The following is a 22,119-nucleotide window of genomic DNA, read 5'->3' as shown; positions in this document are numbered from 1 at the left end:
GTCCAGGCGGGAAGAAGAAGAAGGAAACAGGTCTCTCAGTGCTGTTGTTTCCGTAGATTGCCAGGCCTTTTCCCCTAGGTGCCTCTGGGTCTACTGGGACCTCCAACCTTTCTCTTAGCTGCCAACCACGTTATCTATTTTCACCATCCAGGGGCTAGAGATGGTATTTGACACCATGGATAGATACCACCGTGATAAACAAGACCTAGCCCTGCCCTCAAGTTTACCGTCTAGTACACACGTCACAGGAGTGTAGAGAAAATTGCAATAGAGACAGATCGACGCTATGAAAATTGTAAGCATGGAGTTGTAAGCAAGGAGGAGAAAAAGGGAATTGCAATCTGATTGTGGTGTCAGGAAGACTTCTTGGAGAAAGTGACATCTGACATGGGACCTGGAGGCTAGTCTGGGAAAGTAATTGAAGTGAGGTGGGATGAAGGGGCATGAAAGAAAAAAAAATGGTGAAGACCCACTGTGTGCTAGGCATTGTTCTAAGTACTGAAGTTATAACATTGATGAACACAAACAAGTTTCCTCTCTCAAGGAGTTCTCACGTTAGATGGAGAGAGGGTGCCAGGTGAGGGGAACGGTGTGTATAAAGAGCGGGAGGCACGTAGAGAGCACAGCATATAATTCAGCCTGGATGGAAGCTAGCATCCTAAGGGTCAGAGGCGAGAACAGAGAGCGAGAGGACTGAAAGGGAAGTGGGGGTGGGAGGCCAGCGTGCGACCTCAATGCCCTGGTATGCCAGGAGGGTAAAGTTTGCTTTGAGGACAACCGGGAACCACTGAGGAGTTTTAAGCAAGGGAGCAGTAGACTCCCATTTTCATTTTAGGACAAACACTCTCGGTGCAGAAATGAAGGTTGCTCAAGCTGCAGGCGTGAAAGTGGATTCGAAGAGGGAAGCCATGTGACCTTGGGAAAATGACCTCCTCTGAGCTTCACGTTCTTCATCTATAAAATGGGGTGCTCGCTACTTAACAGTGCTGCGTCAACATTAAATGAAGCAAAGGAAATCAAATGTCTCTTGCATTACCTCCTCCTGTGTGCCCTGCACAGTTCAAGATGATTAGGCGTCAACAAACTCCATCGCTAACTGGATTTCGGGAAGTAACTCTGGGAGAGGAGCCAGGGTAAGACTGGACGGGCCTGCATTATACATGGACCAAGGGCAGGAGTGTAGACAGCCAAGCCTTGATTCCGAACAGAGTTCATAATGGCCACCGTGGTGTCTAAAGCTCATTGCTGAGACAGACAGGGGAAGAATTCCTACTTCGAGGAAAATGGCAGCACTCCCATTCCTCTCTCAGTCTCGGGTTTTCCCAATCACCCACCCTGTGCCCTCCTCCTCCTTCCAGGACACTAGCTTCCAGCCACACGGAATCTTAAGTTGTTCTCTACACTTGTCTTCATGGGCGTGTTTAATCATAAAGAGGCTCTGTGGGCACAACCAGGAAGAGGTGTAGGGAGAGATACAGAGATATTGATCCAAAGGGGATTTTTTGAGGTTGGGCACAAACAGGAGAAAGATATGAGAGGCATATAGGGGTGAGAGGGCAAAAATAATAGCAGGAAGCCAGGGGATTTCAGAGGTGAAGGTGAAAAATGAGAAATTCCTTATTGCCAATATGGCTGAAGGATCTTCCTATCAGGAATGTCTAATTGCCTCATCGTGACCCTGAACTTATCTGCCATGCGGTTTTACTTTGCTACTGTTCCTTGCCACTCTCCTGTGTTCTCTGTGAAAGCGCCTCACTGCCAACTATTTTAATGGTGTGGGTTACTTGGGGGATAAATCAAGGGAGATGGTCGAGTTTCATGTTTAAGTCACTGCAGAACAGTAAGGACAGATAAAGATGGGCAAGCAAGATTGCTTTCTAGATTTAGTAGAAGCAGAAAATATGAGTAACGGGACTTTGAGGGGGATAAAGCCTGGAGTCCACTAACTATGGGGAGAATGTTAGGTTTGGTATAGGCTTAGAAAGGGGGTGGCATCTGAGCTATTTTATGCGAATCTCAAAAGACAGAGTGATCCCAGTTGACATTTGAGTTACATATGGAATTTGTCCTGAACAGTCCAAGAAGCAGAAGGACTTTTGGAAATGTACCATTATAGGTGGCCTTTGGAGAGAAGTACTAAACATGAGCCTGAATTAGAACCTTACCCATTTTATTGACACTTTCTCCTTCCCTCCCTCTACCTCCTCTCCCTCCCTCCTTCCCTCCCTCCCTCCCTCCCTGCCTCCCTCTGCCATGCTTGCAGCCCTCCTTCCATCCTTACATCACTCCTCTTTGCCTCTCTCAGCTCTCAGCATTTACACCGAACAACATAGAACCTTAGACATTTTAGGTTTCTTCCCTGTGCTTTCTGACAGTCATCCGCATGGCCAACAGGATCATCTTGAATTCATGTGGTCGGCTTTATAGTTGGTGATATAGATATGGAGTTATGACTTAAGTAGGATCCATTTTCCTTTGTTTTTTAAAACATTAAAAAAATATTAAGTATGTTTTAAATCTTGGTAGCTTGACCCAGATCTCATGCATTTTTTCTTACCTTATTCCTTAACCATTAGCTACGTGGGTGAACAGGTTGTCAGCCACTAAAAGAAGGAACAGGCTTGTGTTTTTGCCTTGCTGTGATCCCACTCATATTTATTATCCATTTTAATGCTATCCAGAAACTCTCTGGGAAAGTGACTGCTGTTTTATCTGTGAGTTGTTGAGACTCCCAACTTGGGCTTAGGGATGTTGTAGGGGGCAGATCTTTAACCTACAACTCCTTGAGTCAAATTCCAGGATTTAAACTCTAGGCCAGAAGCAATAGGTTGGAGCCAAGTTTCTGGAATGAACTTCTGCTTGTTGAAAATCATAATTCAGGGTTATAGAATAAAGGCAGAGGCCAATCTGAGACCAACCATATGGAGCGAAGCACCTGCAACTTTAATGATCAGGTTGGTCTCCTGCCCTTGTAGTGCTCTAATTTCCCACTTAATCTGCACCTGTGGAAGTATCTCCCTTCCTGAATCTGGATTGAATTCTCTATTCAAAGCTGGTTAAAGGAACCTAGGACTATCAGTTAGACAAGGAGATGACGGGTTCCACTCAGATTTGTAGCCATTCCCTTGATATTTCCAGGACTTACTCTACCCTGCTCCTCTGATGCCGCTCACCTCCTGCTGTTACATCCCCCTTCCCTGGGAATCCGTCTCTGCTCTTCCTGGTCTGGACAGGGAATTTATTACCCATGCTGTTGGGAGACACTAGTAACACCACAATGTTGCTTATAGTGCAACCTCCCAAATGTCAGCTGTTTCTCAGCTTACACTGCCTATTTCAGGTATCCCTTTCTCTAGACCTCTTATCTGGAGTTTGCCTATTTCCAGATCCTGGTCCATTTTCATCTGTATGAAGACCTATGGCTATGACGATAAAGAAGACACAGCCTCTGTTGTCTTGGAGTTTTCAGCTTGACTGAGAAGACAAGCCTAGAAGCAAACAGTCCTGCCCTTTTGGTGAATGCCGTACAGAAGTTCACACCAAATACCCGGGAAGAACAAGGAAGACCAACCTACTAATGTGGGGCGTTGCACCCTGGGGAGGTTCTAAAGAAGAGACAACCCGAGTCTTAGAGGATGAGTGAAACTGGCCACACAGACAAGTTAGATGTACATTTAGTCAGACAATGAAACACACACGGTGGACAGCGGGTAGCTCAAGTCAGCTGGGAAGGCAGAAGTGTGGGCTAAGAGAAAGGTGAAGCTAGTTAGCTGGGCAGTGGCTAGACTAGTGGTGACTGTAAATATAGCAGTAATGACTGTGGGACGGATCCAATAGTTTTGTTTCCAATATTGGCACTATATCAATATTGAGAATGTATACGAAAGAAGCTCAAAGTGAAAACCTAGTGTAATTGTTGATGCTAGTTCATAGCATCTCGATAGGGAGAAGTTGAACTTCTTCCCCACAGGGTTTCTAAAGCTACAGACTGTCACAATTTTCTTTGGTGGTACACCTGGTTGATTTGAACCAGCGACTTTTGGGTTAGCACTTTAATCACCACACCCCAGGGTCTCCTTGAAGAAGAAGAACCACACATCTGTTCTCTAGAACGTGTTTCCAAAAATGGTCCTGAGTGTCTCAAAACCCTCACAAGTAGTTCATTGTCAGGTAGTTGGGGATTGATGGGTTGACGAGCTGCAATGGAGTGTTCCTGTAGGACAGAGCGGAGCTGTCCCATGGGGCCCCAGGGTTGTAATTTCTATAGAAGTAGAATGCCACATCTTTCTCCTGTGGGCTGGCTGCTGGGTGGAATGGAGCATTAGCTTCTGCTCCACCAGGGTCCCTTCGCTGAAGGGTTAAGGAGAGCTCATTTGGATTGTTTCCTATAGAACTTATCAGAGCCTTTAATTTATTAAAGTGCTTTGTGACTGAGAGTTGGCAAGCAGCACTTCCCAAACTTATTGGACCACAATCTTCCATGTCCTACAATACTGTAAGGGACTAGACTAGAGCTCTGAGCAATGCGCTTTCAGAGCATGCATGAACAACAAATCCTGGGCTGATAGAAGACAGCTGCAGGGTTCTTGTAGATGTTCAAAGCCGTTTGCCTTTTATCAAGTGCAGTCTGTCCTTTATAACCTACCTAAGACATGACTGCCTATACCTTTGAAGCAGCGCAGGGCTAAAGGTGCTGTGAGCTTACAAGCTCTGGATTTGAAGAGTCAAAGGGTGAATGCTGTTAGGAAAGCACCACTAAAAATGGGAAGGAAACTTTAGAACGGTTATCAAATACCCATTGGAAATTGGACTGTAAGCCATTGTCAACCCGCCTGAACCCTCCTACTTCAGAGACTTTCTCACTGCCATCGAGTTGATTCCAGCTCTTAGTGACCTGATAGGACAGAGTGGAACTGTCCCTGTGGGCTTCCAGGGTGGTTACTCTGCGGGAGTTGGAACCTCGTTTTCCCCATAAAGCAGTTGGCTGTTTTGAACAGTTGTCTTTGCAGGCAGCAGCCCACTGTGTAACTCACTATGCCACCAGAGATTTTAGGCCTGAATTAAATGTACTCGGGTATCATTGGCGAGAGAATCATTATTTCCAAGCTCTAGAAAAGCAGGACCTTCCTTTACAAATTCCTGCAATCCCACAGCTCTCATGGATAGCAGGTGTTCCACAAAGGTGTTCAATTCAAGTTAGGTTTCATTGCTGCATCTCAGCCTTCTTTGTAAGGCTCGCTCATTTCTGTTGATATTAAAAACCATCTTCCTTCTAGAAGAGTGGTTATCCTAGGCTTGTGACTGATGGACATTCTGCTCTTTCATGTATCTGCACTTCAACATTTGTGATTGTAAACATATGGCTTTAATAGTCCAGAAAGTGGCAGAGGCCAAGGTGTTCACCAGGCCTTCCCTCAGTGATTTTTATATGTGGAACAAATGAAAGCACGAGGAAGCTAGCTTCATGGTTCTATAAGTTAATCTTCCCCCATTTCTCCAGTTTTTGGGAAAGCGGACATCTTTGGATCTAACAGCTTCAAATTTCAAGGCCAGGATAGTACCTGGTGTTCAACAAACATCTGTTGAATGAGGAATGAATGAATGATTGGGGCCAGCAACACTGGTGAAGCTTATTATGCAATTCATCTGTTCTCCCTTCTAAGGGGCTTTCCAGTTAGGGAATTCCTCTTGGGGCCTGCGAGCGAAAAAGCCAAGCCAAACTAAAGACCGAGCAAACTCACTGCCATCGGGTGGATTCTGACTCCTACCGACCCTGTAGAACAGGGTGTAAGTGGCCCCTGTGGGTTAGTTTTAGTGTAGGTGCCAGCTTAGCACCACCAGATTCCAAGACGCTTTCTTAGAGCTGGGCTGCATCCAGAGCCCTGGGCGCCGTCATCCCAGGGTCCTGTCCTGTGTAGCACACAAGGCATGCGCTTCACAGCAAGGGAAAAAGACGGATGGTTTGAACCCTCCCAGGGCACCGCACAAGAAAGGCCTGGCAATCTTATATAAATCTCACGATCCAGAAACCCCCACGGAATCCAGTTCCACCCCGGGACACATGCAACCACCAAGAATTGTAATCCCCGCGGGAGAGAAAGGTACTTAGTCACCAGACTTGGCCCCCAAGTCTCACAGGGTCCTCAGCCCACCACAGTGACGTATTCCGACGGGTCGTGCATGTGTTGCTTTCCGTGAATGGTGTTGTTGTTTGGCGTATAAGGCTGCTTTATAACAGATCTCGACGGCATGGAACAAAAGTAACTTTGAAAAAACAACCCTCCCACACTGGCACCCTTCCTGCCGGCCCTGTTGTGATTTTGCACTGAGGGTGCATTTTAATTGACGAGATGTGCTACACAGCCCGACCAAATTGAAAAGTAACAACCTTCACTTACCATTTGGAGATGTGACGGAAGTGCCAGAAGTTAAACTCTGAGGACTAAATGAAATAACAGAAGCTCCCGATCCTCTCCTGAAGAAGCTCATTAGTTTGTGCTTTCTCACATTCTGTTTGTTGTGGCCTGCCGCCAAAAATGGCGGAGGCAAAGATAATAAGTAAGTGAGAGTTAAACATATGTGAAGAGAGGCTGTGCTTTGTGGGACCTCTGACAGCCGGGGGAGTGGCTCAGGTACAGAGCATTTGGAAGAGAGTGGAGGAGGTGGGGTGGAGATAGACTGAGAAAGGCAAAGAGAGACAGAGACAGACTCCTGCATGGGGAGACAGAGAGACAGAGCCAGGAAAAGAAAGAGAGGGAGAGAGAAAAAAAATATATATATATGAGAGAGATATTGGGGGAGACAGTGTATACATATTCAGAGACCAGAGAGAGAGGGGAGGGAGGAGATAGAGACAGACAGACAGACAGACAGACAGACAGACAGACAGACAGACAGACAGACAGAGTGTGCTCTGAACAAATAATAACGATTGGGACATGCTCTCGGCGGGTTAGGAGACCAAGGTCAGGGCCATGCTGGGGGTGAAGGGCAGGATCCAGGTCATCCCCCCTGTGTGCTCCCTCCCAACCATCCACCCCAGCGGCACTGAGACATTCAGACACGGAGGGAAGTGGCCTTCATGTGGATGTTGAAGGCGGCCATGAGGATGACAAGTGAGAGAGAGGATGTCTCCAACGTGGTGGCCGTCCTGCAGCCAACACTACTGCCCTTGTCTCTGATTCAGGGTGCTCAGAGGGATCCCTCTGGTCACACCCTCCATGGGCTGTGGTCTTCCTGTGGCTCACCCCATCCTGCCACTTATTCCCTGGAAGCCCAAGGTCTAGCACAGGGCCCAGACAAAGCAGGAGCATGCTCAATGACAGTTGACTTTGAACACGTGTTGACCCGGCTCCTCTGTTTGTGCTGATCCTTGTTGTGGTTGTTGATTGTCAGATGCCTTTGAATTGACCCTGGGCCCATGTCCAGTCTTGAACCATCCCCATGATCAGCCACAGGTCAGGTTGTTGTGATCCACAGGGCTTTGATGGACTGATGCTCAGTAGTCGATGGCCAGACCTGTCTTCCTGGTCTATCTTATCCCTAGAGCCCTGCTTCAACCTGTCCAGCCCTTGGGTAATACCTACATGTCCACTGACAGTGAGAGGGTGGCAGAGCATGGGCGGGACTTGAGCCAAGGGTTCCGGCGTCGCTTGGAAGAATTCCACCACTGAACCATGGCTGCAGCTGGGGGTCAGGCAAGCCATGTTTACAGTCAGCATCTACTGAATGCCAGTGTCCCTAAGCAAGCATAGTCACTTTGCCTAAAGGGCCTTCTCCTCTTCTGGGAGAGACTGGATCAAGCATGGGAGTCTCCATCCCCACTGGAGGACCAGGACCCCAGGGAGCTGCAACTTGGACCAGGCTTCGAAAGACTGCTACATGCTACATGTCTGTGCCAAAAGCTACAGCGTTCAAGGCAGACTTGGGTCTGAGAGGAAATGTCAGGAACCCGAAAAGGAGAGGAAAAGAGGGACAAAGCAGCTAGCATTTACTCTGGTGCCAGGCCCTGCTACATGTGTTATTTCATGGACTCCACACAGCAGCCCCGACAAGTGGCTATGTCTAGCCTCCGTGTGTGTGAATCCGGAAGCAGAAGTTCAGAGAGGTTAAGGAACTAGGTCAAGGTCCTTCAGCCAGACAGTGACAGGGCCACTAATCTAGGTCTGTCTTTCTGCTGCCCCAGATTCCTCCCAAGGCCTCTTGAAATCCATCATCCAGCAAGGAGACAAAGGGCCGCCGTTAACATCGAGGCGAGTGAAGAACCCAGCCAGGCTCCGGCTGCCACCCGCCCTTCATAAATGTAGTTTTCAACAATGAGGTTTTCTCTGCAAGTTAGTGATTTTATGGCTCTCAGCAAAAATCTGTGACACCAGATGTTAAATGCAGCAGGAGAAAGTTATTTTCATCATTGGTGAAATCTTGCACAGTGCACTGAGTCTGGTCACATATCTGACTTCAGGCAGCATGTGATCTGATTTCTGTTCACATAAAGTTCCCGGCAAAGGCTGAGAGAGACACGAGCGGCTGTTCTGGCCGCTGGGTGTTGGGAAAGGGAGCAGCTCAGCTGGTGACTTCCCTTGTGGCTGGACCATGCCTGCCACCTGCCTTCTTCCATGGGCCCAGACTCCTTGATCAGAATCCCTGCAGTTGCTTGGAGGTGGGTTGACTGTGGGCCTCCTGGAGCTAGTTTACATTGTGCTGTCATCCCTCAAGCCTTAGCTGTGTTGGGCCGACCCCTCCTATGTTACACTGTTATCTCTGTTCACGGCCACCGAGTACAATCCTGGCTAGGTCCCTGGACCAAACCAGACTTAGGTGTCGGAGGGGGCGATCAGGTGGAACCATATGAAATTGCCCATTTTATAAACCACAGCTAAATACTGGCAATTACATATTGTTAATATGCATTGCTATCTTGGTTTCTTGGGGCAGCTGTCACACAATAACACAGAACGAGTGGCTTTGATGATCGGCAATGGATGATCTGGGAGTTCTGGAAGGTAGAAGTGGATGGGGCTGGGCTGCAGTGACTCTTTGTGGGGCTGAGAGAACCGCTACCACACTGCTCTCCTACCTGCTGGTGGCCCCTGGCACTCTGTAGCAGGTCCCCCCCCCCCCCACACACACACACTTATTTTGCTTTCAGATGGCCGTCACCTTGCTGTCTATCCCTGTGTCTGTTCTCCTCTTTGTAAGACACCTATTCCTCTCAGGGGAGGGGTGCAGAATTGGTTAATTGACACCAACTAGCCAGAAATACCTGGAAAGAAAGGTCTAGTGATATCCTTCTCAAAAAGTCATAGCCATAGAAACCACATAGAGCCACGTTCCTCTGTAACACGTGGGTGACCACAAGTGCGAATCAGCTGGAGAGCAACTGACCTGGTGGTCCTCTAGTAGGGCCTCACGATAACTGCTGTAGTCTAAACGACTCCTTCGTAGCGCCGTGTGTCTCGGAAGAAGTGTGGCCAGAACGCAGCTCCGAAGTCGGCCTGGCCACACTCCTGCACTTTGTCTGTGCTTTCTCAGGAGAGACTAGTCCCCGGGGGAGGACATCGCGCTTGGTCACGTGGAAGGGCAGTGAAGAAAGGAAGAAGCTTGTTGAGCTGGATTGACAAAGGGGAAGCCACAGTGGGCTCAAACATAATCAGAACTGTGAAAACGGCTCAGGACCGGGGCAGTGGACACCTGCTCTACACAGGCTTGCGATTCGTCAGGAACCAACTGAATGGCACCTAACACCAACAATAAGAGAAGCACCCCAAACAACAAAACAGCAGAAACCAGAGCCTAAACTGACTGCCCAAGAGAGAGTCAATTCCAATGCCAAGTGACTGTATGTGTGGTTTCCGGGGCTGTCAATCTTTAGAAGGGCAACAGCCTCATCTTTCTCCCGTGAAGCAGTAGATGGGTTTGCATCACTGGCATTGTGTCGATCAGTCCAATGCCAGGAAACAGAATTGCCAGTCTTTTGGGAAGCATACTTCAATCCAAGAAAATTTGAACTATGCCCCACACCCTGTGAAATCCTAAATCCTAACTCCTGTACCCGTGAAAGTGACCTTATTTAGAAGCAGCATGGTTGCCTATGTCATTAGCTAAGATAAAAACATTGGCCTTGGTTCTAATCTGTTTTTGACTGGCATCCTTTAGGAAGAGGAGAAGAAACACACACTCGCTCACAGAGAAGAAGCTACAAGCCAAGGGATGTAAGGGGTTTCCAGAAGTTGCAAGAGACCAGGAAGAATCCTCCCCTAGTTCCTTTGGAGGAGGCAGGGCTCTGCTGACATCTGAAAATTGGACTTTGACCAATTTCTGGTGGTTTGAGCAACCCATTCGTAATATGTTATGATTATCCCAGGAAACTGAACACACACATCACTCATGTCATACTCAGAGAGTAACGCATTCAGAGTAACATTTAGGGTGGTTTCCTCATTGGAAATTAGGGAGCCGCTGTTCTCTAGACTAGAGGGCAGTCGGAATGCTACATTAGGCAATGTTGATAAAGATAATCACACATTTCTTGGAACATACCCTCAGACCCACTGCCGTCAAGCTGATGCCAACACATAGCCACCCTATGGGACATAGTGACATTGTCCCACAGGGTTTCCACAGCTGTACATCCTTAGGGAAACAAATGGCCACATCTCTCCTCCATGAGGCAGATGGTGGTTTGAACTGCTCCACTTGGAAGATTGCTGCTGATGCCATAGAGTGACCTCCAACTCCTAGTGACCCTTGGTATGGCAGACTGCCCAGTCCTGAGCCATCTTCACCATTGCTGACATGTTTGAGTTCACTGTTACAGTCACGTGTCAATCCACCCCCTCAGGGAACTTCCTCTTTTTCACTGCCTTGCGACTTTAGCAAGCACGGTGCCCTAACGGAGCCAGTATTTAATACTTAGAAGACTGTATTCTACTATGAGTCCTGTTGTGAGTTCTAGAGAAGCCCTGGAGGTGGACTGGTTACATGTTGAGCGGCTAACTGCAAGGTCAGCAGTTTGAAACCACCAACTGCTCCTTGGGGAAAAAAAAGATGTGGCTTCTGATCAGTCCAATGCCAAGAAACAGAATTGCCACAAGTCTCTTGGGAAGCATACTTCAATCCAAGAAAATCTGAACTATGCCCCACACCCTGTAGAATCCTAAATCCTAACCCCTGTACCCGTGAAAGTGACCTTATTTAGAAGCAGCATGGTTGCCTATGTCATTAGCTAAGATAAAAACATTGGCCTTGGTTCTAATCTGTTTATGACTGGCATCCTTTAGGAAGAGGAGAAGAAACACACACTCGCTCACAGAGGAGAAGCTACAAACCAAGGGCAGTTCTACTCCATCCTGTGGGGTTGCCATGAGCCAGAATGAGTTTGAGTTAGGGTTTTGATGGTTCAGGCTCCTTACCCTGCTGCCTGCCAAAGGGAGTCTTGTCCCACCTGTTGCTCGAACGTGCATGCGTTTCCCTTTGTATGACTTGAAGCTCCCTCATACACCAGACCAGCTGTTGGCTTCCTGCTCTGAAAGCGTATACAGTCACACCTTGGGAATATATAGGTCTGCTTCCAGACTACCGCTGTCAAGTTAGTTGCACAAAGTATTTGTAGTTCTGTGTATATTATGTTATAGTGTCGGTGTGTAACAGCATTTTGAAAACATTTGAAATATTCTGAGGTCTACCAAAATGTGACAGAAGTATACGTAATGAGCACATGCTGTTGGAGCAATTGCATTGATAGGCTTGCTACATGCGGGATTGTCACTAACCTTCAATTTGTAAAAAACAAAACAACCCCATAATACTTACAAAGACTGTTGATGGTTTCTTGGTGGGGGTCGGGGGAGTGGATGTTGGTAGGAGGTAAGGAGCTGGTGACAGTGGGTACAAGAAGGAAGTAAAGTTGATTCTAGAGATAATTGTACAACTCTTATTAAAATGATTGACCTATTGAATTTTATAGCATGTGGAATACATGCCAATAAAACTGTTAAAAACAAACAAACCTGTGAAACTCAGTAACTTCAAGTACAATAAAATAAAGTAATATCTCAATCTCTAGTCTGTACTCAACTCCTTGCCTGGCTAACAATTGCCTGGGTCAAAGCCATGTCTTCCTGCTCTAATTAGCCCCGCACAGGCAGCCGCTGGGCAGAGTCCCTTTGCTGAGCTCCTTTGTTCAGTGTGCTGTGCAGGTCTTGGGTTGTTTCCCATCGCATCTAGCAGAAACGAGCTAAGCGTGTTTTCTAGGGAGACCAGATGGCGCAGGCTGAGCCTTACAAGGTATTGAACTTTGGTGAGTCCCGAGATCTGGCTTTCTGCTTGATAAATTTAGAAACATGATATTTGTTCATAAACTCAGAATTGAGTAGACTTTCAGGACAGATTCATAACAGCCCAGCTTCCAAGAGTGTGGTGTGTAAGCTGGGTCAATTTATTCATTTTCAGTGAGAGAAAGCTGCTGGCAGGATAGGAATGCTTGGGTCAGCACATGGTCGCCCTGTAAGAAATCTGCAAAGTTTATGGGATGCTTGGTGAAAAGTGAATCTGAGGGGAAAACAACGGAAACATCTTGAAGAATGGTGAGACCGGAGTGCATGCTGGCCTCGCAGAGCCTCCTTCTCTAGGTCCAATTCCCTGCCTTTCCTTTGGGCAGGGCTGGGCCAACACAGGCAGTTTTTCCTTTTTCCTATTTCACAATGATTCTTCCTTAGTGATTACTCTCTTTTATCATACATGATATTCCCATTCGACCCTATTAACCAGCTATTGGTTTCCTGAAGTACAGCTCAATCTCACTTTGCCTTCCCGGTATTATCTAAGTCATATTCAATTTAACCTAATTCCAACTGGACAAATATTTATTGTGCACCTACTAGCTGCTAGACTCACCTAAGATTTTCTAGTTGATATTAAATTCAGTTTTCCCCATTATTTTTAATTGGACAAATATTTATGATGCTAGACCATAATTTTAGATTATAGGGAATTCAATGGTGGACAAGTTCTTATCTAAAAGTCTAGTTAGTGGGATCAAGCAAGGAAACAGGTGATTTCAAAAAAAAAGTCTGGAGATTAATATGAGGAAAGCTCCTGGAAAAACCAATTAATCTAGATATTCAACCTCTCATTCCTTTGCTCATGTGGAGTCTGTACACAAGTCAAGAGGCTGTCAGCTGAACAAATCACAGGATAATGCATGATTTAAGATCAAGAAAGGCATGTGTTAGGGTGATATCCTATCACCAGGCTTATTCAGTCCGTAGACTGAGGAAGTCATCGGAGCGGCTGGGCTTTATGAAGCAGATGACGTCAGCATTGGAGGAAGGTTCAGTCACAGCCTTTGATAGTGCGATGACTCAACCATGTTTGCTGCAAGTGGAAAGGACGGGAAGCACTGATGGATGAGCTTGAAAGAAAATAGCCTTTCATACAAATTACAACTCAACATAGAGAAAGCAAAAGTTCTCGCAACGGGACCAAAAGACACCATGTGATAAGCAGAGAGAAGATTGAAGTTGTCAGGCTTTTTGCTTTACTTGGACCCATATCCAATGCTCAATGAAAGCAGCAGTTGAGAAATAAAGCCACGTATTATATTGGGAAAAATCTGATGTACAAGACTTATTTAACATGTTCGAGGGAAGAGGACACTTTGCGGATTAACAGCTGCTGGTCTCAAGCCAATTGTCTTTAATTGTCTTGTATGAATGTGAAAGCTGGACAATGACTGAAGAAGACCAAACAAAAAATGAGGCACTTGAATTATGACGTAGTGAAGAATATTGAAAGAACCATGGATTGCCAGAAGAACAAATCTGTCGTGGAAGAAGTACAGCCAGAATGCTCCCCAACAGTGCAGAGGGCAAGACTTTACTGCTTGCACTCCAGACATTTGCCAGGAAAGACCACTCACCCACTGCCTTCAATTGTTATAGGACAGGTGGACCTTACACGACCGGGCAGAGCTGCCCCTATGGATTTCTGAGCCTATAAATCTTTACGATGTTCTTGTAAAGCCTCATCTTTTTCCTTGGTGGTTTTGAACTGCTGGTCTTATAATTAGTAGCCTAACGCTTAACCAACTATGCTTCCGGGCTCCTCAGGAAAGACCAGTCTCTAGAAAAGGGAGTCATGTTTGATCAGAGGCTAGAGAAGACATGGAATGAGACCCTGAGGCTGTCACTGGGCTTAAACATAGCCACTGAGGATGACCCTGAAGCAGGCACAGCTTCTGTCGCTTACACAGAGGGAGGCTGTGAATTGGAGCCAATTCAGTGGCACCCACAGCAAGCACAGCCATTTAGACTTGAGATATGAGGGAGGGCTTTCTGAAAGAGGTGGCACCTGCTTTTAGAGCCGAAAGGATGAACGAGAGGAAAGTGTGTGTGCGTGTGTGTGCGCGAGAGCGAGTGAGTGTAGGCATGCTCATGTGTGAGTCTGCATGCACAGGTGAGTCTGCATGCACAGGTGAGTCTGCATGCACAGGTGAGGCCAGGAAGGTGAGGAAGCACTAGAGCAGTGGTTCTTGACAGTGGCTTGCAACCCCTTTGGGGGTTGAACAGCCCTTTTACAGGGGTCGCCCAATTCATAACAGTAGCAAAATGACAGCAATGAAGTAGCAATAAAAATGATTTTATGGTGGGGGGGGGTCACCACAACATGAGGCACTGTATGAAAGGGTTGCGGCATTAGGAAGGTTGAGAACCACTGCCCTACAGACTGCGAATCTTCTAACCTATCTTAAGAGGTTAGGATCTTGTCCTGAGAATGTTGGAAAGTTGAAAGCAAAAAGTGACGTAATTGCATTTGTGGTTCAGAAAGAGCACTCCACTACAGTGTGGAGCTTGGGTGATTTCCATTTCCAAACACATACCTGGATTTCTGCCACATATGGCTAATTTTCTCCCAAGATCTGAACTTTCTAGTTCATCTCCTTCAATATTTTCAAGGTTTCCTGAGGTGGGGGTAGGTGTTGGGGAACACCTCTGAGTGAAAAGAGCTCTCCACTCCCTCTCTCTGCCTGGTATTGCTAAGAATGACCCATCATGCCTTATACCTCAGAATAGTTATAAACTCTTGGACTAATGCCCACACAGGGAAAGAGATTATTTCCATTAGTGTTAAAACACTTTTTAGGGGGGTGGGGTGAGGGAGCAATATGTCCATAAAGGTGACTTTAAAAGTAAGAGTTATTAACTCTGCACTTGGTTGTTTAGGCTACTAAACGGTTTCGGTGTTATAGAGAAGTCTGATGTGTGAATGACGGAGTCACTTCCAAATGAAAGGTCATTGATTACTTCATTAATGGAAAGGGCTCTGGGGAAGGACAAAGATAATCCTGTTAAGGAAATCAGCATGTTCTAATTGACTTATAAGTAGTGGGTGGAGAGTGCCCATTTCTTCTCCTTCACTTAGCCTCAGCAGACTGACAGGAAGCAAAGCCCTTCAGCGCTTGTCTGGGTTTAGGCTTCCATTGGCTGAGAATCAGAGAGACTTGACATGACCTGTCGTGTGCCATTGCCTGACTTTATTGGGCTTCCACAGCGAGGAGGGGGAAAGGGCGCGTCATGAAACGTCTTGACTTTAGGTGGTCCTGGGGTTCTAAGAGGAAAGCGTTGCCCAAACCCCCCCCCTTTTTAATTAGCTATTAAAAAGTGTATGTGTGCTTGTGGGCTGGATGCATATGGATAACCAGGTAATACAGCTTCTGTTAGATAGCCTCTTATCAATTTTTGAAAGCATTTAACTAGCTCTTGATATTCCTTAGTCTGCCTGGGCATATGGGCCTCTATGTGGTGGCTCAGCTTCCTTCCAGCTATTGCCTTTATGGAATTTCCTTTGTTTTCCTTATGAACCCCTCCTTGTAGGGACGATCAGGGTGACCTGGTGGTCTAGTGCCCCCTCCTTGGACTGTGATCTCCATGGCGGGCAGTTGAAAACTATCAGCAGCTTGGAGGGAGAAAGACCTGGCTTTCTGCTCCGCACAGTTACAGTCTGGACACCCACGGGGGCCGCTATGAGTCAGCATGGACTCAGTGGCAGTGAGTTGGGTTCAGTTTGTTTTGTAGGAAGGATTAGTAACTTGAAATGTGATACCTATTTTATTTATAGAGTACTTATGATGTGTGGTTACTGAGGGGCTTACAAAAATGATGAAGACATAGATGAGACGTTCAAAGGTAAAACACAAGTAACTATTTTATAAGGTAGTGTTTTGAGCATCCTAAGAAGGTAGGAGAAGGCACTAACATTTAATTAGTGCCTACTATCGACCAAGAGTCCCTGAGTGGTACTCCTGGTTAATGCACCTGCCTGCTGACTGAACGATTGGAGGTTCAAACCCACCCAGAGTTGTTTAGGAAGAAAGGTGTGGAGATTTCCTTTCAAAGCGTCAGTCATTAAAAATCCTATGGAACCGTTCGACACCAATGCATCTTGGGGAGAAAGATATGGCAAGCTGCTAACATCAACGTTTCCAGCCTCAGGGACCCGTGAGATGGTCTGCTCCATACTATAGGCTCACTATGTGTCAGAACTGACTCGATAACTGTGGGTTTGCTTTTTGTTGTGTTTGGTCAGCAATGAATTATGTCATCAACTTGACTGGGTCGTAATTCTTAGTGGTTTGGCAGTCATCTAATATACCTTGTTCCACATCCTCATCTGAATTGGGCTTGAATATCTGGCCATTTACTATCAATCTATCGCTGCAACCGTTTTTGAATAATTGTCAGCAAAGTTTTACTTGCATGTGATGTTATTGATATTGTTCGCTAATTTCTGCATTCTGGTGGCTTACCTCTCCTTGGAATGCGTAGGGATCTCTTCCAGGCAATTGGCCAGGTAGCTGTCTTCCATATTTGTAGGCATAGCCAAGTTAGTGCTTCCAGCAGGGCTTCTATTTATTGAACTATATCAATTGATTTTCTGTCACTTCCTGGAAAACACCCCCCCCCCCCTTTTTTGACCACTGCTTTCAATGCAGCTTCAACTTCTTCCTTCAGTGACATCAGTTCGTGACCTTCCGGCCCCTCCGGACCTGGTTGAACACTGGCCAGTTCTTCTGGGCACAGTGAGTCTGCCCTTCTCATCTTCTTCTGGGCACAGTGGGTCTGCCCTTCTCATCTTCTTCTGGTGTTTCGTGCACTGCTCACTGTTTTGTCCACAGAATCCTTCAGGATTGAAACTGAGCCTTGAGTTGTTTTTGTTTGTTTTAGTTCTTTCCGCTTGAGAAATGTCAAGTATGCTCTTCCTTTTGGTTTTCTAACTCCAGGTATCTGCACCTGTCTTTAGAATTCTTAAAAAAAATCCACACAATTGAATTTAAGAGACATAACTGAATATTTATTACTATAAATATTCAGAAAGCACCATCCCGTCTATAGATCAATGACATGATTTTCATTATGTTGTTCAAACATCAGTCATCACTATTAACCTAGTACTGGCCTGATAGTGGAGTGGCTTATGAGTCAGACTTTTAACTGCAAGGTCAGCTGTTCAAACCCATCAGCCACACTGTGGGAGAAAGATGAGGCAGTCTGCTCCCATAAAAATTCGCAACCGCGGAAATGCAAAGGAGCAGTTCTACCCTGTCCTTTAGGGTCTCTATGAGACAGAAGCCACTTGATGGCAGTGAGTTGAGTTGTATTACCCTGGGGCCCTGTTGGACTGCTTAATGACAAGGATGGTGGTTCAAACCCACGAGCTGCTCTGCAGAAGGAAAATGAGGTTACCTGCTCCCAGGATGATTTATAGCTTGGAGAACTCTGCATAGGTTTCCTCTGAGTTGGAACTGAAGCCACGGCAGTGGGGTTTGTGTTATTGTGACACCTTGTCTGTTAGTCCTACCACAACAGCATGCATCTTTGAGAAGCCCTCCCACGGTAATGGGTTAGTGGGGTTTAAATTGGACTGTGTACCATTAGGTAGCTCCAACTCACCAGACCCTCCTTGGGAGAAAGATAAGGCTCTTGGGAAAATTCAAAAACCCTAGCGAGCAGTTATGCTCTGTCCTAGAGGGTCTTCTGGATGAACTCAATGGCAGTGAGTAGAGTGTTGTTGTTGTTTTGTTTTTAATGACTTCCTCACTGGCTTTCAAGGGATCTATAATTCAGGAGCCTTGGTAGCATAGTGGGTAAAGTGTTGGGTTGTTAACCACAGGGTCAGTAGTTCAAGACAGTTCAAACCCACCAGCTGCTCCTCAGGAGAAAGATGTAGCTCTCTGCTCCTGGAGAGATTTACAGTCTCAGAAACCTGATGGGGCAGTTCTGCTCGGACTCATGTGGCCACCATCAATGAGAACGGCCTCCAGGACAACTGCCTTTGAGTTCCAGCACCACCCACACTGGCAAAGCTACAGTCCCCACTGAAGCCAGCAGAAGAGACAGCTTCTCCCTTCTGGGTGGCAGCAAATGCTGTCAGATTCTACAGCAATAAATTAATTTTCTTTTCAGCCTGTCCTTACCTTAGAGGGTATTTACAATGGCTCAATACCCTCGCTAGACCCTTCTTGGCATTGGAACCTGGCTGGCGATTCCCATGCGAGGAGACAGACCTGGATACTTTCCCATATTTTTAATGAACTTCTGCTTTTTTCATGTGTGATGTCCTTGATGTCATCGCCTATCTCATCTGGTCCTTCCCCTCTAGTATTCAGTGTGTTAAATATATTCTGGAGATAGTCTATAAATCCTAGTGGGATATACACAAAACTGTACTTTGGGTTTAATGAGCTTCTTTTAATTTCTTCAGTTTCAACTTGAGTTTGTCAATGAGCAATTGACAGTCTGTTCTGCAGTTGGCCTTTGTCCTTGTTCTGACTGATGATATCGATCTTCTCCAGCTTCACTTTTCACAGATATAGTCTACTTCCTGCCTGTGCATTCCATCTGAGATGGTCCACGTGTATAGTGTTGCTGTTTATGTTGTTGACAAAAAGGTATTCACAATGAATAACTAATTGGTCTTGTAAATTGGTCTTATCATGGGATCTTCAGAATTATTTCTATCAGCAATACCATAGAGATATCATAGAGCAATGATATGAAGATGGAAATGACAGAGCAAATTACTGTTTTAATAGTTAAAATGTGGAATTTCCTAGTAGGATTGTAGAGAAAGAAAACACAAGGAAACTCTTCATATGAATTGAAATGGGTGGAAGCAACGGTACTTAGAGGATGTGGCGCTACAAATTGAGTTTCTGGGCAGCAAGGCATATTGGGAGGGGGGAAGGGCAGTCTTTGAAGGCATCCAAATGAAGTCCCAATCCCAGCTCCACCACTCATTAACTTGGCGGGGAGGTCTTTGACACAAAGAACCCTTCTGAGGCTCAGTTTCTGCATCGATCAAATGAGGAAAGTAATATAAATCTGAGATTGATGGTGCAGATGAAATGGGCAGATATTTACAGCGTACTTGGCACTTGCCACAGTCAACATTAGCTGCTTTTAAGGTAGACAGCTACACACGGAGTCCAAGTCACTAAGTCCCTTGTTAGGAGAAAGGGTGTGGGGATTCTCAGGCTCCTCCCTGGCTGTGGGTCATGCTCTCTGAAGCGACCATGCTCATTTCTAGCCACACCCCATGTGGTGATGCCTGGAAAAGTAAGTTTTATTATACAGCCAGTCAAAGGTTTACACACTCCGGTCTCCTGAGAAGGCCACTTCAGGAGTGTTTGCCATCTCTGGTGCTTGCTCAGAAGGCTTGTTGTCTCCTTTTTGTACCAGTGGTGGGGTATGGGAATGAGAAGCCACAGAGGGCCCTATGATGGGGAACATGGCCAGCAGCAGCCCTGTGATGGTCTTGATCCAAAAAGTCTGAGCAAATGGCCTGCGGAGTACAGAACGAGGCCACTGACTAAAAGCCCCGAGTCAGTGCGCCGGATATAGGATGTTAGGTCAAAGAGTCAACGCAGCAAAAAGGGCCATGCACGCTGCAGAAATCCAATTTCATGGGGAATATCAATTTCTTTCCCCTGAAGGTAAAATTGAAATGAGAACAATTATTTTCAATGTGGTATTGCCAGATCAGGTCCCTCTCCAAAGCCCCAAATAATTTTCCTTTTCATTCAGAGTCTAAGCTAACGTCTCAGTGTGACTTAAGTACAGATCTCTCCCTTCCACCCTCCCCTGTCTGACCTCACCTCTGCTGTGCACACACTGGCATCCCGTTTTCCTAGAATACCCCAGACCTGCGACTGCCGGAGTAGCCTGCCTTCTCCCTCTGCTTAGAAGGCTCTTTGAGGACCACTCTGTGTGATAGTGTACCCCCATAGCCTGGTCCCTCCAATCTCCCTTACGCTCTATTTTTTCTCTCCATAGAACATTAACATCTAATATTTTATCCATGTATGCAATTTACCTTTTAAAACTTAACTGTATTAGCTTTCTCCCCCCAACTAGAACATAAGCTGCACACTACAAAGGCAGAGTTTGTTTGTGCTTCTGTTTTATATTCTCTATAACCCAGTACCTGGCATATGGCTACTGTCATAAACACTTGCCTAGTGAACTAATTGGAAGCCAGAGAGTTAATAAATATACTCTGAGGGTGCTCCTACTAAGAGGGAGACCAGGAATCAGCATTTGCTTGATTCGTCTGTGACCGAGGGTGCGATCTTTTCGTGGAGCAGGTTTTGGAAACCTGAGCCATCTCTTGCAGACCTTTAAGGATCAGGAGGGTGCAGCCCTCAGCAGTGTACAGAGAGAGGAGCTCCAGATGGAGCCTTTAGCACACGGCTCCGGATCCGGTTACACTCGACCGCGCTGTAACAAGCACTAACAAGGCTCAACGGCCTAATGGGCTGTCCTGTGGTGAGGCTATGTTGGGAAGAGGTTACCAATAATAAGATTATTCTCTTGGCAGTTAGCTTGGCAGAGGCGGGTAGAAATGGGTCAAGGGGTGCTAGGCAGGGCTTCGTGTGGAAATCTGGGCTCCCCCTCCAATTTCAAAAGGAGAACCCCCCGTCCCTTTTTGCTGGCTGTAGTATTAAGCAATTTCTAGAGACATAAAAAGAGTCTTCTTCTCTAATTTACAGGAACCTTGGTGGCATAGCTGGTTATACATTGGGTAGCTAACAGAAAGGTCAGCAGTTTGAAACCACCAGCAGTTCTACAGGAGAAAGATGAGGCTGTCTACTGCCATTAAAAGTTACAGTTGTAGAACTCCACAGGGGCAGCTCTAGTATCCTACAAGAGTCACTGTGAGTTGGCATCAAGTCAATGGCAGTGAGATTTTTATTTACCATCAGAAAACGTTTGAGTATAGTGCAGGGCTGGGCGGTATCTTGTTCTGTTGCACATATGAGTCAGAACTGACCCCATGACACCTAACAAAACAACAGTCTTATCGTTTCTTCTCTTCTGTTGGCTCAAGCAAAGAGCTCCGGTATTATCCCAGCAGAAACTAACTTCTACCGAGCAGATGCTACTGTAGAAACTAAAAAGGAGGAGGCGGCAAATAAGATAGGACCCATCTTAGAGAGGTGTCAGGGGATGGAAATGAACGAAATCAAATCAAATGAAATCAAGGTTTTCACTGCGTGTGAAACGAGACAGCAAAAAAGGAAACAGAAGAAGGGACAGGTTTGAGGTGTGAGGGTTAGAATGCAATTCTAAGAATACTCCTTAGAGGTGAGGAGGATGAGACGTCAACTCGCTTCTGCTGGACACATCATCAGGAAAGACCCATTGTTAGAATGGTCATCCAATGCGGACAGTGGGAGGGGGCCGGCCAGGAGGGAAACTGTCCGTGAGACGAGCTGACACAATAGACCCAAATGCACCCCTGATAAAGACTATGCCACTGTGTCAGCCTCCACGAGTCTGTTGACTAGTTGGTAACTAAGAGCGATGCTAAATGATGAGGAATGTAAGTGCCCAGAACACATGCTCTCTCTCTCTCTCTCTCTCTCTCTCTCTTTCTCTCTCTCTCTCTCTTTCTCTCTCTCTCTCTCTCTCTCCCTTCCCTCCCTTCCTCTCTCCTTTCCTCTCCCCTCCACCTCTTTCTTCTATTTTAAAATCATTTTATTGGGGCTCTTACAGCTCTTGTAACAATCCATACTTCTATTGTGCCAAGCACATTTGTACATATGTTGCCATCACCCTTTTC

This window comes from Tenrec ecaudatus, chromosome 1 (assembly GCF_050624435.1).
Source record: "Tenrec ecaudatus isolate mTenEca1 chromosome 1, mTenEca1.hap1, whole genome shotgun sequence".
Taxonomy (NCBI): domain Eukaryota; kingdom Metazoa; phylum Chordata; class Mammalia; order Afrosoricida; family Tenrecidae; genus Tenrec; species Tenrec ecaudatus.
This window is presented reverse-complemented; position numbering follows the sequence as displayed.